Source organism: Microtus ochrogaster, chromosome 10, assembly GCF_000317375.1.
Source record: "Microtus ochrogaster isolate Prairie Vole_2 chromosome 10, MicOch1.0, whole genome shotgun sequence".
NCBI classification, from domain to species: domain Eukaryota; kingdom Metazoa; phylum Chordata; class Mammalia; order Rodentia; family Cricetidae; genus Microtus; species Microtus ochrogaster.
Window position 1 is genome coordinate 1,119,816 of NC_022016.1, and position 19,348 is coordinate 1,139,163.

General features: G+C 43.2%; 1 pseudogene; it reads left to right on the forward strand.

Moving 5' to 3' along the window:
* Window positions 1-1,732: 1,732 nt before the first annotated feature.
* LOC101996596 lies at window positions 1,733-17,579 on the forward strand (annotated as a pseudogene).
* Window positions 17,580-19,348: the final 1,769 nt, after the last annotated feature.

Sequence of the window (19,348 nt, forward strand, 5' to 3'; positions counted from 1 at the left end):
AACCAGTGGACTCACACCCCCATTTGATGCAGTAGGTGTCCATGCACCCTCACAAGTATGTCGTTGCTCCTTGGAGCAAGAGTGACCAGAACAGACATAGAATCCCAAGGATAGAGTTGACCCCCACCATCCAGGGGTTTTGCATTCATACCCTGGGAATGGTTCCTGGTCTGAGAGGTCCTATCTTTCTCCTCCTATGTCACAAAGGTCTACATAAAGATAAGGAAACCAAGTGTCCTTGGATTTCTGAGTAGAAGAGATGCTGTTAGCTGTGGAACTGTCCTCAATAACAATCATCCAGGTTTGGTTCCATGGGGAATGGGGGTTATGCATGGAGGAGGAAGAGGGGATGTTGGCAGCTAGCAGAGGAAACAAAATCAATGAGGTTCGACTGAATTTCCATGGCAAAGATGCAGTTTTGGTGGATTGGAGGTATCTTTAGAATCCTCCCATGTCCATTTGTCTCCTTTGTAGTCCTCTGAGATGGCTAACAGAACAGCTGGACAGTGTGGGAGTATTGCACCAGGTGGTGATGCTGTCTCCTTTGTGGGCCATTGGCATGGTCATCAGAACAGTGAATTGACCCTTCCATCTTGGCTCCAAGGTCTTGAGCTGATGTCTGTGAATGAGGATCCAGTTGCCTGGGTAACCTCTGGGCCTTAGGGGAGCAGCCGCTTCATATATGGCCCTCAGTTGGGGCCAGACCCACTGGTGGGTTAACTGTAGCCTGCGGAGGGAGTTCAGCATATCCCAGTCATCCAGGGTGGAGACCAGGTCAGTCTGAAGGCTTGGCATCATAGGAGGTTTTTCTCATACATAATCTCAAAGGGAGTGAGGCCCATCTGGTATGGAGAATTCCTCACCCTAAATAGGGCAAAGGGGAGGAGAGTGACCCAGTCCACACCAGTCTTCATAGCTAATTTAGCTAAAGTATTTTTTTTTAGGATTCTATTAATCTTTTCTACCTGCCCTGAGCTCTAGGGTGTATAAGTGCAATGGAGTTTTCAATTGGTCCCCTGTGCAGTGGCTATTCCCTGACTTACCTATGATATGAAGGCGGGGCCATTGTCAGACCCAGTCATGATCGGGAAGCCATATCTGGGCAGGGTTTCTTCAATTAATTTCTTTGATACCATGTTGACCGTCTTGTGTTTGATTAGATATGTCTCAGTCCATCCGGAGAAGGTGTGTATGCATACTAACAAGTACTTATATCCAATTTTTTCAGGTTTGATTTCAGTAAAATCTGCTTCTGGTGCTAGACAAGTCCCCCTCTGTTTAGCATGAGAATTTGAGAGGGATGGTATAGCATTGGTCAATTGGCAGTCATGACACTGTGACACAATTTGTTCAATAGTTTGGCTGCTATTCTAAATTTGAAGTTTGACCTGACACAGTAGGTCCTGCATTCTGCACATCTCCAAATGTGAAGACTGGCGAATCTATCTTTTTGTGTATGTCATGTCCTAGCTTCCTTGGCAGGATGACCAGCCCATCGGCTGTTTTCCACCAGTCTTTTAGGGATTGACCCATAAACAAGGTAAGGATGCATGCCAGATCTTCAGGCATGTAGTTGGGAATCTGAGATAAGTTCCTTGCCCCCAGATGAATGTAGTTACCTCAGTGAATCCAGGGATCCAAAGGCAGCAGAACCCAGAAGTACTCAGGAACTCCCTTGTTTGGTAGAAGTGAGAGTTGGAATTTTTACTACTGTCTCCTTGTGGCCCTCGGAATGTCGTCATTGGCCTTCTTTAAGGAGGTATCCCAGGTACATTACCTGTCATTGGCAGATCTGAGCCTTTTTTGCAGAGGATCAGTATCCCAGGTCCCAATGGGCACATTGTAGCCACATGGTTCTCTTCAGGCACCTTGCCGGATCCTCGGCTGCAATTAATCCGTCATCCACATGCAGACTTTCTTCCAGGTTCTGGAGTTGGTACTCACTCAGGTCTTCATCATGTAGTGCCTCATCAAAGATGGTGGTGGGAAAGTTCTTAAATCTTTGAGGCAACCTGGTCCAGGTTAGCTGTCTGCTGATCCCAATCTCTGGGTCACACCTTCAAAGGCAAAAGAAATCTGGCTCTTAGGAGCTAGTGGCAGGCTAAAGAATGCATCTTTTTAAAATGCTCTACATTTTTCTCTGCTCCCCTCTCTAGCTCTCCCCTTCCCTTCAACCCTCTCCTAAGGTCCCCATGTTCCCAATTTACTCAGGAGATCTTGTCCTTTTCTACTTCCCATTTAGATTAGATCTATGTAAGTCTCTCTTAGGGTACTTATTGTTGTCTAAGTTTTCTGGGATTGTAGTTTGTATGATGGTTTTCTTTGCTTTATGTTTAAAAACCACCTATGATTGAGTACATGTGATAACTGTCTTTCTGTATCTGGGTTACATCACTCAAAATGATGTTTTTTATTTGCCTGCAAAATTCAAGATATTGTTATTTTCTTCTGCTGTGTGGTACTCCATTGTGTAAATGTACCATTTTCCTTATCCATTCTTTGGTTGAAAGGCATTTAGGTTGTTTCCAGTTTCTGGCTATGACAAACAATGCTGCTGTGAGCATAGTTGAATATATGTCTTTGCGGCATGATTGAGCATCCTCTGGATATATACCCAAAAATGGTATTGCTGGGTCTTGAGGAAGGTTGCTTCCTAATTTTTTGAAAAATCACCACACTGTCATCCAAAGGGGCTATACCAGCTTGGATTCCCACCAGTAATGTAACAATGTTCCCTTTTCCCCACAACCTCTCCAGCATAAGTTGTTATCAGTGTTTTTGATCTTGGCCATTCTTATACGTGTAAGATGGAATCTCAGAGTTGTTTTGATTGGCATTTCTCTGATGATTAAGGATGTTGAACATTTTTGATTGGCATTTCTCTGATGACTAAGGATGTTGAACATTTTTGATTGGCATTTCTCTGATGACTAAGGATGTTGAACATTTTTCATTAAGTGTCGTTCAGCCGTGTTAGATTCCTCTGTTGAGAGTTCTCTGTTTCGGTCTGTGCTCCACATTTTTTATTGGATTATTTGTTCTTTTGATGACCAATTTCTTGAGTTCTTTGCATATTTTGGAGATCAGACCTCTGTCTGATGTGGGTTAGTGAATATCTTTTCCCATTCTGTAGAATGCATCTTTTAAATCCCTGTTGCTGATTGGGCGGCAGGGTACTCAACAAATATAAGGATTGGAAACAGTGGGATTTATGTGCATATGTCATGTTTACTTCCCTTAAGCCCTGTAGCGGGTGGAAGTCATTGGTGTGAGGCTTTTTAACTGGTAACAGAGGTGTGTTCCAGGGTGACTGGATAGGTTTTTATGTCTCATGTTTCAATAACTTCCTTATATGGGCGGTGATGCCTCTTTTAGCCTCCAATGGCATGGGTTACTGGCAGACCTTAAAGGGATCCACTCCTGCCTTGATCTCAACACATACTGAGTGCCTGAGAAGAGCCAGTTCCATGCCTCCTGTCTCTGTCCAAGGCCAATGGAACTTCCGGAACCAGTCTTCTATGTCAGACTCAGGTTTCTTTGATTCTTGGTAAAGTCTATATTCACCAGTTAGGTCACTTGTAACCAAGACCCAGACTGGTTCTCCATTCTGGTGAACTAATTTAGCTCCCTTGTCATAAAAGTAAATTTCAGCTTTCATTTTCTATAAAAGGTCTCAGCCCAGCAGATGGTATGGTGTATTCAGGTACTACCAGGAATGAATGAGGTACCTGTCTCATTCCCAAGTCTATTGTTATTCTCATAGTCTAAGAATAAGGTTTGGTACCTGTGGCCCCCTGGACCCAGGTAATTTTGGTGGACATGGGTCCTCCTGGTTTCAGCAAGACCAAGTTTTCTGCCCCCAATGTCTACCATGAAATCAATCAGTTTCCCCTCCAACTTTAGTTACCCTAGGCTCAGGGAAGGGGTCTGAGCCTCTCTCCCTTACTCACTGTCCTCCTCATTTCCCATGTATGCTGACAGGACTCAGGTTGTCTGACTGTGGGGATGACTGTTGTGATGAGCAGCGGGCTGCATTCCGGCCACCTGGCTAGCTTTACCAGAAATAATTACATGGAAACTGTATTCTTTTAAACACTGCCTGGCCCATTAGTTCCAGCCTATTATTGGCTAGCTCTTACATATTGATCTAACCCATTTCTAATAATCTGTGTAGCCCAGGAGGTGGCTTACCAGGGAATATCTTAACCTGCGTCTGTGTTGGGTGGGAGAATCATGGTGACTGACTGACTTGGCTTCTTTGTCCCAGCATTCTGTTCTATCTACTCTGCCTACCTAATTTTCTGTCCTATCAGGGCCAAGCAGTTTTCTTTATTAATTAACCAATGAAAGCAACAGATTTCAAGAGATACAAGACCCACCTCCATCAGATGACCCTTCTTCTTTGGGCAATTTTTGACCCAGTGTCCCTTTTCCTTACAATAGACACATTCATTCTTTCCTACCTTTGGTTTATATGGCTGTCCTCTCTCATCCTGCTGGGTTGGCTTCACATCCCTAGAGTTTGTGACCATGAGGATTTCTTTCAAGTCTTCCCTGTGCTGAACTTGTTGTTGTTCTAAGATCCTAGTGAGGCTCTTTCCATGCCTCTTTTCTTCTTTTCCTCTCTCTGTTCTGGTGTGTCTCTCTTATTATACACCTCATCTCCAACTATAACTAGATCCCTCAGATTCTTTTTCTCTAACCTTTCTAAAGACTAACATTTTCTTTATATCTGATGCTGCCTGGTTTATGTAGGCAAACATTACCATCTGGGCTAACTCTTTTGTCTCAAGGTTATATGGCATGTATTGGTGGAATACTTTTAGGAATCTCTCTAAATAAGCTGCTAGGCTTTCCTCTGGCCTCTGTCTGATATCAAAGACCATAGACAGTTGGTTGGCTCCTGAGCTGCCACTTTGAGACCCACTAATAGAGCCTGGCAATAGACCTGGACCTATCTTTACTTTGTGCCATCTTATAGTTCCAGTCATGTCAGGTCAAAGGGAAACCAGTGTTTATTACAGCCGGATCCATGGAGGGATCTCCTATCAGCTACAGAACCAATTTTCTAGCACCTTCCAAAATCTGATTCAATTCTTTGTTGGTGAACAATATTTTAGGAGTTTCTGGCAATCATCGCAGGTGGGCTGATGGGTGAATAGAACAGTCTCTAAGAGGTTAGTAAGATCTTGGGGTATTTTTTGATAAAGGGGCATTCTCGATGTGTCAGTTGTAGAGATCACTGGTGGCAAAAGGCCAATAGTGGAAGGGTTGGTTCCCATCTCCATCAGGAGGAACTGCTGGCTGGAATGGGAGCGTGACTGACTCAGGTTGTGGAGCTGCCCTTCTCTATCTCCTAGTGGCCTGTGCTGGTCCTTGGGGTGGCCCCAGGTGTGCAGGTGGGTCTGCATGCAGAGGGGCTCAAGCCTGGGGGCTTCAGGTCTAAGGGAGGAGTAAGGAAAAGGAAGATATTTGACTCATCTGATCCTCCCTGGAGGACAGACTAGGCCTCTTCTCAGGTTATAAGAGAAAAACCTGCAAAGGTAAATGGGGTGCAGTCAGATTAGGCAGAAGGAACAACTTAACCCATAGAATGAGGTCATCAACTCAGTCAATGAGATCCTGCCTGATAATTATGTAAGGAATCTGGTCTGGGTACTCTGTGCAAGGTTGGAAAACAATGGCCTCAACTTTAGAAATCAAATCCAGGAGACATGATCCCTCCTTGGGCCAGCCCATGTTGAAAGAGGGCCATTCAGAAGAAGAGAAAATGACCCATTTACCCTTCTTTAACACTATTGTTATGAGTGGTCTAGTTTACTTTCAGTGGGCTAGGATGAGGTACAAGGGGGAAGAAGGAATAGTCTCCATAGTCTGTCCAGTCAAGTCAGTCATCAACAGAGATATAAAGACAGAACAAGACAGACAAACCACACAGTTAGACAAAGGGCCCAAAACAGACTCCCGTGGGTACCAGATAGTCTGGTTTGCTGACATTCCAGAGATTCTGCCTTCAAAAAATGAAAACAACATAATATGGGATGGGAGTAAGGCTACCTGATCCCCAGAGACCTCAGATTCAGAGTTAGAGTGGGGTTAACTAGGTCCCAAATGAGAGAGCCCCATCCAGACCAGGAAAAGGAACATCTTCCAATTACCCCAGGTCTTCTGGCACATCCATCATGGAAAACTGACCTATTCAGGTCAGATTCTGAGATCATTGTAGACAAAAATGGAAGTAAGACAGACGAGACTTCAAACACAGATAGACTTACTTCTGTTGACCAAAATAAACCTTTGGGGTGACCACCAGGGAAACTGACTCACCAAAATAAAAAGCATGGTTTGTTGGGTACACGTTAAAAGCCAGCAGGGACCTTGTCAGTGCAGCAGCAAGAGAAGGTATGCCACCCTTCTAAAAGGCATTATTTAAAGGCAAAACCCAGAAAAGTCACATTAGCAGAATGTGAGGTGATGGGTTCAATCCTGATTGGCTTGTGTCTAGGGACTTTTCAGAAATTTTACTTTCAAACCTTACCTGTTGTTTGTCAAGTTTTCTTATTGGCTGACCTTTGGGTGGGAACATTCTATGGTTAACTGTACTTTTCAGGTGGTTACCCTGTTACTTTTGCCCCTAGCCATTTCTGAGGACTGGAATGTTTTATGGGAAATAGCTTACACAAGGCACAAGATGGAGAAGGAAGACAAAATGATGGAACTTTGGTTATTTACTCCCTTTGGCTGTTTTTGGTGAGTTGACCCCTATTTTTATTTCCTAAGCACTTGGTGAGTTGGGGCTTTCTTTTGTATCCCTAAATTTTCTTTTCTTTCCCCGTTTGTCTTCATAGTTAGGAACTCTCCATCATCACTGTTTTTCCTGGCACCTCCACATAAGGACTACCCAGGAGGTAGAACCAATAAAGGACCCTCCAACCAACTATCTGGTCCTTTTTGCCTGGAGACACTGTGAACATAAAGGCATGGACGAACACACTATAAGCAGCATACTTGGTCTGCAAACATTACTTTCACTTTCCCTTCTATCCGAGTCCTTGCTCTGGAGCAGATTCCATCAAGGTCTGAGGGCAACAATGGCTTTTGCCTGGGGCCACTCTCTGGGATGGTCTGAAGGCTCTCTTGCTTTTCAGAAAGTCCTGATCATGCTTCCATATATAGACATTGGGACATCCTCTCCTAGTCTCTCTTCTCAACAAATCTAGTTATATGATTGTGATCTGTTTTGTCCCTTTAAGAGACAAACCCTGCCCACTCCCTACCCTGTCTACTGAAGTAAGGAGATCTTTCTCCTGCTTCCAGCCTGATCCTGAGTTCCTTCCTTTCCATCTCTCTCCTAAAGAGGCAGTTTCTTCCTTGCTCCCTTTTCCCTATTTTCCCCTCCCCCTCCCTATTTCTCTCTCTCTCTCTCTCTCTCTCTCTCTCTCTCTCTCTCTCCCTCTCTCTTTGCTCTTCCTCCTTCTTCCCTTCCCTCTTTTCCCTTTCCTTTCCATAACCCACCAAATAAATAACCACATTCTCTGCACGGTGTGTCTCTGTCTCTCACCTGCTGTGTAGTTCCCTGCTTGAAACTAGCTGCCTTCTTGGCCTGCCATGATCTCTTGGCCTGCTGCCCACTCCCACCACTCAGGGACCTGCCACATTTTATTTTTACCATAACATTGGTACTTGTGACTTGGCCAGGCTTTCTCCATGTTCCCTCCCACTCGCGGGCAGGCTGGCTAAAATAATGTGGAACCATTGGCTATGGAACCATGTTTCTTTACAACAGCTTTGCATTGTATCTGTCTCAATGCCAACCTCTACACACCCCAGTGCCTTTGGTATTGAGTCTTCCTCTTCCGGTCAGCTAACCACAGCCTTCACAGCTACGGTTGAGCCCTTTGCTGACATTCATTTCTGGTTGCTTTTCATAGCTAAAAATGTATCTGGACTACCTGGAATTAGTCCTCCCATGCTAGCATTGCACACATTGACCAGTGCGTTCAACTTGGGGTCCAGGGTCCCTAGGATTTTTTTTTATTTTTCTTTCTTTCCTTTTGGACCACTTGTCAGTGGTCCCCACTGTGAGAGACCACTCAGAGTGGCCTCTAGCCTCTCTAGCTTCTGAGTTGCCTGGACTAGAGCCAGTCAGGATTTAACACCCCACCTGTAGAGAGGAGACATCCTTCTATAGGTCCTGAGGTGTTTGTTTGCTGTTTTCATATTTTCAGCTATGGTATAAACCCTCAAATATCAGCCACCTTCCTGTGAATACTCTGCTGGTGTCCCCCCAGCTCCATTTTTCCTCAAACTATTCCTCCCACTGGTCCCACAAAAACTGACAAAACCAACAACATTAGTCAGATCTACAAGACAGCTGTTTTCAGTTCCAGCCTTTGCTCCCTATGATGGCTTGTATTGCAATTGCTTGGCAACATGGCAGATCATGCCACTAGGTCTCACTTGTTATTATGTTTAAAACTCCCATGGCTCAAAAAAATGTGCCTTTTCCATACAGCACATGACTTCAGCTATTTTGAATAAGTTCAGTTGACCTTACCATCATCTTAATTGAAGTCAAGTGACTTCACTGCCATCTTAACTGAGAGCCAGCTCAGGTGACCAAGTTCTGCCATCTTTACTGAAGTATTTACTGCCTGCTTTCCCAGTGCTGACTCTTTCACATGTATGTTTTGCGTAGTGGCATGCCTTTGGTAGGATCTACCAAAGCATTCACTTTGCCCAATTCCTGTTCACTGTGTGTGTGTGTGTGTGTATACATGTAACTTAAATACACCTATGTTTACTGTTAAATGTTATAATTGTCTGTTCATTGTATCCCATTCCAGACTACAAAGCAATAAGTCTCATGTTTTAAATTGTTATGTACTTTTAAGTTTATCAATTCAACCCTGCTTTACCTGTTGAGAGCCAGTACAGTCAAGTTTAGACCCAGCTCTCCAGGCAGATTCTATACTGTCACTATAACTCATCTATTCCCAGTATACAGTCCTCAACTTTTCAGAGATCTGGGGAATATGGTATTTAAATATTTAATTGATATAGGAGAGTGTTCTGCTTTGTGTTGATTTCATTGGTTAAATAAAGAAACTGCCTTGACCCTTTAATAGGACAGAAAATTAGGTAGGCAGAGTAAACAGAACAGAATTCTGGGAGGAAGAAGGCAGTGAAGGCAGTCACCATGATTCTCCAACCCGAGACAGACACAGGTTAGGATCCTTCCTGGTAAGCTACCACCTCATGGTGGTACATAGATTATTAGAAATGGGATAATCAAGATGTGAGAGTTAGCCAATAAGAGGCTACAGATAACAGGCCAGGCAGTGTTTAAAAGAATACAATTTGTGTGTTGTTATTTTGGGTGTAAAACTAGCCAGGTGGCAGGATGCAGCCCACAGATCCTATTACTACGTTTAATTATTAAAAACTTTTCACAACAAAAAGAGACAGATTGGCTCCTAGCAGCAACACTCTATTTTTTCCAAAGAAGACAGAAGACAAATGGGCACAAAACAATGTCCATCCACAATTCATTTTAACTGCCAAGTGCTGACCACTGAGAAAACTGGCTTTCATCTAAACAGAAGATATCCAGAAGTGGACACAATCACTGGAATCAACAGCCTAGCTTCTCAGGTAAAGGTAGGCTTGTCTTCCTGCAGATTTATAGCCCACAGGATCTTCTGGAGCCTGGCAAGCCATACTTTAAACAGCAAAAGAAAAATACAACCCTCAGCGACCATGAAGGACCCTGAGGAGTAGCTCTAGGTACCAAACAAGTAAGTTCTCTGTTGTCTGTTTTTAATCAATAAATCAAGTAAATTTATCCTTCTCAAAGATGTCTGATGCAGTTTGACAGCTCAGAGGTTTTGCCAGTTTAAAAGAACAGCCTCAGCAAACAAATTTCAGGAAAATACAAATACACATTTTTAAGGCTTATACCTGTAAGTTATAACTTTATAAAGGCATGAGGACAAATACAAGTTATCCAATTTCTCTCTCATGCTGCCTTTCATAGTTTTAAAAATATTTTCATTCTGATATAAATGTGCTACTGTTTATAAATGCATATGTCTAAAACTTACATTTTCACACACCCAAAGAATTCTTCTAAGTTCCAGGGAGACAAATTGAAGGATACACTTTAAACAGGTCAGATATACCCCTCTAAATTCCTTGGGTCCTAAAAATTTTTTTCCTAAACTTAACTTTGTTCTTTGTTCTGCCAATACCTTAAACACATGCCAGAGACACCATACATTTTTATACAACAAACACAGGACAGGAGCAAAGAGATCAGCTCTGCCAGGATGTGACCAGCACCTAGCTTTCTCAGGTTCTCCCCTCAAGATGATGCCCACAAATATGCAGAAAGCAGTCTTAGAATCTACCATCTCAATTCCTTTAACTTGTTGTGCCTAGCCTACCACATTTTTATTATAAAAAAGAGATGGTAATCTAATGGTCTGTCCTGTCCCTTTAAGAAACAAGCCCTGCCCACTCCCTCCCCCTTCTGCTGAGGCAAGGAGATCTTCCTTCTGCTTCCAGCCTGAGTTCCTTTCTTTCCATCTCTCTCCCAAAGAGGTAGCTTCTGACTCCTTCCCTTCTCCTCACTTCTCCTCTTCTCCCCCTCTCAGTCTCTCTCTCTCCCCTTCTCTCTCTCTCTCTCTCTCTCTCTCTCTCTCTCTCTCTCTCTATCTCTGCTCTTCTCCCCTTTCCCTTTCCCCTCTAAACCCACTAAATAAACACCCAGTTTCTCTGCATGCTGCCTGAGAGGTCTCTATCATTTACCCACCCAAGCTGCTGCATCTTGTGGGACTGGCTTCCCCACCGAGGTCTCTCACCTGCCATGTGGCTCCCCGCCTAGGACTCATTGCCCCTCATGGCTCACTGCTACCACTCAGGGAATGGCACCCTTTTATTTTTACCATAACAGAGATCACCTATTAGGCCATTAATGATGGTGGCTGGTCTCTTAACTCACAGAGAGGTTTTGGCTGTATGACTGTTGTTGAATCCCCTTTCCCTTCCTGAATGGAAATATTCTCCTCAGACAGGGGCTACTTCCAATAGTTTTTTGCTGGAGCTGAGCACAGGAACCAAGATGCAGTTGTTGCTGTTCACTTCAGGCCTCTTTCTTCTTTGCTGCCCCTCCTTACAGGCTCTTCCTGGGGCCAGTCATGAATAGTTCTCCTTCCCCAGAGGATCGGGCCTTCCCTTATTCACAAGTGCTGTCACCACTCTCTCCCCAAAGTTAATAAGAGTCTGTGAGTCCCATGAGAAGGCTGCTGTTCTGGATCTTGCTTGCCGTTTTTGCCTTTACCTGACCTCCCACCCACAATATGAAGAGCCTGAAGCAGGAGCTGCCTTCTCTGGCCACTTTTCTGGGCACTTCAAAGTTGGGGTGGCCCGGGCCTTGGGCTCTCTCTTCCCAACTGTCTCAGCCTCATTGAACCCTAGTGTGGAGATTGCACCATTACATGACTTTCTGTGTTGAACTCCTCTCTGAGGACTTAGCCGGCCCCCTTCCTTCCTCAGTCTCTTCCTTCTCTGCAATGTCATCAAAGCCAAAACTCAAGAAATGTTTCTCCCTCTGTTCAGTGTGCCACTCAGTCAGACATTCTGTATGAGGCATCCTGCAGAGCCCATTGACTCTTCCTCCCCAGGTGAGTCTCTAGAGACCACATCAGGCCCTCCAGTCCTAGGAAACAGCAACTCCAAATTTTCTCTGGTGATGCTTAGACAGTTGGTAGGTAATTGGCTAGTGACAGAACATCCCCTGGGGAGATAAAAACTCACCACTTTGAGAGACTGAGACTGAGTTGCAGAGGGGAAACCTTGAAAGACAAAGCAAGAATGGAACAGAGAGAAGAGCTTCTTAGTTTTATTGGGACTGAAGAAGTTTTCCCTGACCCAGCAGGAGTGCATCATGGAGGAGGGGCTGCTGGGCTGACTTCTGGGGAAGAAGGGCAGCCTCAGTGGCAGAAGTGTTGCCTACTGTTACAAAGTGAAGGAGGAGGAGGAAATTGCTTGAAGTTCTTCATACCACCCAAGGCATCCTGACCCTGACTCAGCATTCTCTGTTCTATTATCACTGATGTCTGCACAGCCAAGGCTGTACATATTTGTGGTTAAGGTAGAAGGCCCTTCAGAGTACCTTCTGAAGACATCTGATACACTTCATGTGATGGCCTGAGTGTCTGAAATCCAGGAGTGACTAAGCCCAGGATTCTACACTGATATCAGCTCCCATCCCATGACCCTTCCCCTAGCCCCTGGGACCTCCTTCTTCACAAAAGATAACACAGATATCCTGGAGTTGCCCTGCCTGAATCATTCAGATAATCTTGCCAGAAAAAATCTACTGCTGGGACCCAGCAAGAGTAATGACCACCTGACACAGGGGGATTATGGGGGTCTTTCTAAGCAGCCGCCAGCAACCTTCTCACCTAATTCTGCTTCCATTACTGCCTCCCACGTAGACTCAATGGAACTGCTTCCTGGAATTCCAATTGAGGAGAGGGACCCAGCAAAGACAGTTCATTCCCTCTCAACCTCCTCTTCCTCTGGATAGTCCACAAGCAGCCACAGGGTCATTCCTGTTCTGAGAGGAGTCAGAGAGTGCTGAGGTGAATTCAACTTTCTCAAGATATCCTTGGTTTCATGGTATGCTCCAGTTAGTGCTGCAAAGAAGCAGTGGCTCCTATGATGTCTTTCCAGTACAAGATGTGGTGACTATTTCCTCACTTTTAACTTCCAGGGCAAGGACAAGCACCTACATTTGTCAATAAAGGAGGAGGGTCACTACCGGGTCCAACATTTGAGGTTCCAGTCCATTTTTGATATGCCTGAGAACTTTCAAGTGCACCCTGCTTGTTCATCCTGGCCACCCTGCCAGCTTAACCCCAAAATAACCACACAGAACCTGTATTAATTAAATCATTGCTTGACCTATTAGCTCTAGTTTCTTATTGGCTAATTCTTACATCTTAATTTAACCCATTCTTATTAATATATGTATCGTCACATGGCAGTGGCTTACCTGATAAAATTCCCAGTGTCTGTCTCTGGCAGATCCATGGCATCTCTCTGACTCTGCCTTTTTCCTCCCAGAATTCAGTTCTGTCTTCTTCACCTACCTAAGTTCTTCCATAGCAGGCCAAGGAAGTTTCTTTATTCATTAACCAATACAAGCAACACACAGAGGGGACTCCCACATCACCTCCCCTTTTCTCTTTAAATAAGAAGGAAGGTTTTAATTTTAACATAGTAAAATTACATATAACAAGACAGGTATCAAGTGAAAATTATAATTATAATACTTATATCTACTTTATCTTTTTATCATATCTAAGGAAAACTATAACTTTATAACTATAGTTTATAACTATAACTGTCTATCTATTCTTCAACTCCATCAAAGACTCCAGAAGGACATAATATTACGTAAGTTAACAGGAAGTACATTGTAAGCAACTTCTAAAACTCTAGAATTGATAGAGACATCTCACTGCCTGGAAAGTCACTCAAAGTTCTTCAGTACTTTTGGGGCATCCATCTTCAGCCTACAGGTCCATAGTAAACAGCAGACTTTTTCATGAAGCAGGAAATTTCAAAGACAGTTTAGTCACTTTCTTCTGTGTCCTGCAGAATGTCTCGCAGACTCTTCCATGAAGCAGGAACCCCGAAGGACCATCTCACCTTTAGGCAAGTTCAACAGTCCAGGCAAGAGCAGTTTCTTGCCCAAATGGCTAAGAAGCCTCTTCTATGCCTATCTTCCTCTTGAAGTCATTGGTGATGCCAGGGCAGTCCCCTCTGTGTGTTGCTTGTATTGGTTAATGAGTAGAAAAACTGCCTAGGCTTGATAAGGCAAAACTTAGGTAGGCAGAGAAGACAGAATTGAATTTTGGGAGGAAGAAAGCAGAGTGAGGGGAATGTCATGAATCTGCCACCAGAGACAGATGTGCTCAATTTTATCTGGTAAGCCACTTCCATGTGGTAATATACAGATTAATAAAAATGAGTTAAATTAAAATGTAAGAATTAGCCAATAAGAAACTAGGGCTAATGGGCCAAGCAGTGATTTAATTAATATAATTTCTGTTTGGTTATTTTGGGGCTATGCTAGCTAGACAGCCGGGACAAACAAGCAGGCCCTCCTGTAACATCTGGAGGCTACAGAGATGTCCTTGCCAGCTATATGCCCTCCCAGCAGAATCAGGGCTGGAAGCAGGATGAGAACCATGATGGGTTATGCAATGTTAACTGATGCTACCCCAATTAATCTCATTTTGAGCAGGTGCTCAGACAATGGAAAATACAACTTCAAACTCATTAAGATTGGTACTCTATGTTAAAGGCTGTTCTTGACCCCTCAGTTTTCCTCCAGTGGTACTCTGCTTATAATAATGATGCAGCAGAGACCCAAGCCTGCACAAATTTGTGATTTGGACTTAATTTCACCCTTGACATGGGCAATACAATGACCTTTACTCACAATCTATGATTGGCATATATGCATATTTCCAACAAATGTCTAACCTAGTCTTCAAGACCCTCAAACTTTATACAACCAAGGACAGTATAGGCTATTAGCACAATCTTGTCCAGCATGCTATGGAACCATTTTCTGAATTTTTGACCTCTGTCACCAGTGCTGTTGAAAAGCACATCCCATCTGTCTCTAACAAGGATATCCTTTTTAAAGAGCTATCCTGAGAGGGGCTCAACACCATCACCCATAATGTAATCACACCTGTTAGAAATGAAAATATTCAGAAGTGAGTCTTGGCTGCTTGTAACATTGACACACAGAACAAGCCCATTTTTCTGCCTTGAGGGCTTCCATCAACGCCTTGGTCAATGCCAAACTTGACAAGGATGATATTTCTGTCCTGCCAGATTGTACTTGTTTGGATTGCGAACAGTTTGGCCATTTAAATAGTGATTGTCCCAGGGCTCATTCAAAGACATAATGTCCTAAATGCCAAAAGGGATATCACTGTACGTAGAAGTTCCCAGTGGGTCCTGATATAAATGATAGACTGGACAATGGCTTCATACACTACTGCATGAAGGTAAATGGTGTGTCTTGGTTTGCAGTGGTTAAGTTGAACTGATTCTCATCCACTAGGCAAATCTCTTCAATTTCAGAAGAATGGTAGATGACATTTAAAGACAGATTGCCCCAATACTTTTGTTTTATCTGCTAAGGTTATTTGAATAGTAGTAGAACCAACCTTATAATAGAAATGTTGATATCTTTGTGACCTAGCTTGAGAGTATTGTGGAGCATTAGGTCTTCTTCCAGAGCCAAGGTGGCAGCAGGGAGTTTCTGTTGCTAATGCTCTATGGTCAGCCTGCTTCTTGGGACAGTCTGTAAAAACAGCCATTTGCTGCCCTTCAGGCGAGTCAGTAGCACTCATGGTAACTGGTGTACTTCCTGACCCAGGAGTTACAGTTATAGATATATACTGCAAAGACATTGCTGTAAGCAAAGCCAGGAAAAACAGCAAACCACTTAGAGAGGATTTCTGTTTTAAAGTAATTGATAGGTCCAGTATGGGCATGCTGGATAATCTTTCTGACCTCCCCCTTTTAGAATTAAAGATTAAATATTATGACACATCATCAAAAATGCCATCCCCCAGGCTGCTATAGCCTTTACAGATGCAAAAAAAATTTTTGGATTGATAATAATGGGAGTTAATCATAAGTAAAGGGCCTATACTCAACCAAATTCTGGATAAGAACAACTAGGGGAGTTAGTGGTAGTACTTAAGGTATTGGAAATGACCCAATCAGAACCTATAAATATTTTCTCAGATAGCCACTATGGCACACAAGCATACAAAATACTATCTTTTGCAAACTTAAAGTCCCAAAAGAATTTCATCTCAAAAACTAAGTAAACTATTCAAAATTTATTACATTCCAGAGGACACCCCTGGCACATACTCTTTTTTTAAAAAAAAATTTATTAAAGATTTCTGCCTCCTCCCCTCCACCGCCTCTCATTTCCCTCCCCCTCCCCCAATCAAGTCCCCCTCCCTCATCAGCCCGAAGAGCAATCAGGGTTCCCTGCCCTGTGGGAAGTTGAAGGACCACCCACCTCCTCCCAGGTCTAATAAGGTGAGCATCCAAACTGCCTAGGCTCCCACAAAGCCAGTACACGCAATAGGATCAAAACCCATTGCCATTGTTCTTGAGTTCTCAGTAGTCCTCATTGTCTGCTATGTTCAGCGAGTCCGGTTTTATCCCATGCTTTTTCAGACCCAGGTCATCTGGCCTTGGAGAGTTCCCCATAGAACATCCCCATTGTCTCAGTATGTGGGTGCACCCCTCGCAGTCCTGAGTTCCTTGATCGTGCTCTCTCTCTCCTTCTGCTCCTGATTTGGACCTTGGGATTTCAGTCCAGTGCTCCAATGTGGGTCTCTGTCTCTGTCTCTTTTCATGCCCCTGGACCCAGCAATACCACTCTTGGGAATATACCCAAGAGAGGCCCTAACATACAACAAAAGCATATGCTCAACTATGTTCATAGCAGCATTGTTTGTAATAGCCAGAACCTGGAAACAACCTAGATGCCCTTCAATGGAAGAATAGATGAAGAAAGTATGGGATATATACATATTTTACTCAGCAGTAAAAAACAATGACTTCTTGAACTTGGCATGCAAATGGATGGAAATAGAAAACACTATCCTGAGTGAGGTAAGCCAGACCCAAAAAGAGGAGCATGGGATGTACTCAGTCATAATTGGTTTCTAGCCATAAATAAAGGACATTGAGCCTATAATTCAGGATCCTAGAGAAGCTAAATAAGAAGGTGAACCCAAAGAAAAACATATAATCATCCTCTTGGATATTAACCTGGCACATATTCTATATCATATATATATAGTTTTTTCTAGACAGGGTTTCTCTGTAGCTTTGGAGCCTCTCCTGGAACTCACTTTGTAGACCAGGCTGGCCTCAAACCTACAGAGATCCATCTGCCTCTGTCTCCCGAGTGCTGGGATTAAAGGCGTGTGCCACCACTGCCCAGCTTCTATATTAGAAATTATAACAGGGCTATCATGAATGGTAACAACTGGCAACCACAGAGTAGACTGCTTAATTATGACTATAACAGTGTCCTTGACCTTGCTGAAACAGGCTAGGCTCCTCCATCAGCAATTTCTTTTGTCACCTCAAAATTTGCCCAGGATTTCGCCTGGTTTACCATTACCCAGCTGTAAACATTTAATCAGAACCTATGCAACTTAACATAAGTCAAGCTACTGGATTTGTCTGCCACATTCTTTGGACAAGTATGGGATCACATAAAATCCCTGCTAGACACCTATGAACTTGTTGCATGATACCTTATGGGTAGTGGTGGTTCCAATATTTCTGTTTAAGTGTCTCCTACAGCTAAGATCCTGACAACAGAAGGTGAACAAGGTAACACTCCAGATGTTAATGGCTACGGAGTGCACTGGACCAAAACCTCCAAGGGAAGTGGTTCATGCTTAGCTAACACAAATATAGGAGGCCATTTAAGGCCCGAATTCTTGTAAAAGTATCCCCTTGTTTCTGACTTTTTAGGATCTCCTGGGGATCCAATCCTTTGAGAACTAACAGTCAAAGACAAGTAAGAGCCTATCCGGCAGACCAACCTAAGACAGGCACAGCCCAAAATGCTGGGGGGTCCTCAAGAAGTGGTTATAAAATTCCACAACTCCCACTAGGTTTCCCAATAAAAATAAAATAAAAAGGATGAGAGGAGGCAGGGCAATAATGTAAGCACAAGCAAGCACATGCAAACGCACAATAAATAAGCAAAATTGGCCAAAATAATCTGGTGGACCAAAAGCACAGTAACTAATGACACACACTCCTAGTCAATCACAACACACCAGCAGCAACCATCAGTTTCAAAAAGAGCAACCAAAAATGTTTCTGTAGCAGCTTAAATTTTCTAACCCCATAAATACCCCTGACTCTTTTACAATAAAAGTCTTTCCATTGGAATCTCTTAGAGCCTGTGTTATTGCCTCTGTAGCATCTCACATCCTGCCTCCCAGGAAAAAGGGATCAGCAGCAGATCAGCAGCAACAAGCCCACAACAGGATAGAACAAATAACAGGGCTATCATCTATGAGCAGGAGTTGTGAGTAGATAATAGGTTAGCTCCCTACTTCAGGCACCTAATGTACCTAATGAGATACTGTAAGAAATGATCTCTGTCCATGCAGCTGTAGTTTAATTCTTCCAACATCTACAGGGTTTCAGCAGAGTAACACCAGCTATTTTCAGTTTCCTTCCTGAAAAAGGGCAAGTTTCCTTCACCTCAATAGTGCAAAGATGTACCCATAAGATCCATCCTATCCTCATCACAGCCTCGAATATAGTCAGGAAAAAATAGTAAGAAGGATGGGATCCCAAACCTGACTCTGTATAGAGGATCTGAGTTTCCATGGTCTGGTACTCTTCTATCTCTAACCTTTGTTATCTTTGTTGGTATGACAGGTACAATCTACCTGCTATAATTAGCTGTCTTCAGAATTAATGGGGTAATGAGACTGAAGAGGACTGTATAACCTGAAGAGAAATATAAGCAAGCATGTTTAGTAGTCAAACTTTTCTTGATATAACCTTTACCTTAGAGGCAGCAACTCCATGCTGAAGGAAATGGCTTGTTCTCTCTCAAACAACATTCTTAGAAAAACATACCAAAGTTACTTGCACTTGGTGTTTATGACTGATGAGGTCAGTAATTACTTCTTTATTTGTTTCTTTCTAGTAGGTCTCAACCTTAAGTTTGATCAATGTATATGTTATTCCATTCAGTTATTTAAGCATTTATCCACTAGTCCTTTTAGCTATGATCCAGCTAACCACTATTTATGATGGAATTGCCTAATGCTGCAATTTTTCTAGTTACAAAGGTGAATACAATGGGGATTCAGTGTTTAAATGAGGACTCATAGACACAGGAATAAATATCACATGCATACTAAGAACTCCAGGAAATGCAAACCATTTTTGGTTTAGGGTAAGAGTGTTCCACTGTTTCAACCTCAATTCCTTATCAATCAAATAAGACAATCTTGTTAATTGTCATGAAAGAAAGCTCCCTTCTTCATAAAAGGAAGAAAGTAAAGTTCTGAGTCTCCATGGTCTGGTACTCTTTGTTCTCTTCATAGGGCAGGTACAACCTTCCTGCCATAGTGATCTGTCTTCAGGAGTAATGGGATAATGAGACTGAAGAGGACTGTATAACCTGATGGAAATCAGTGTGGTCCAACTGTGAAGCTAACTGTGCCAGCGCTGTCAACATGAACTT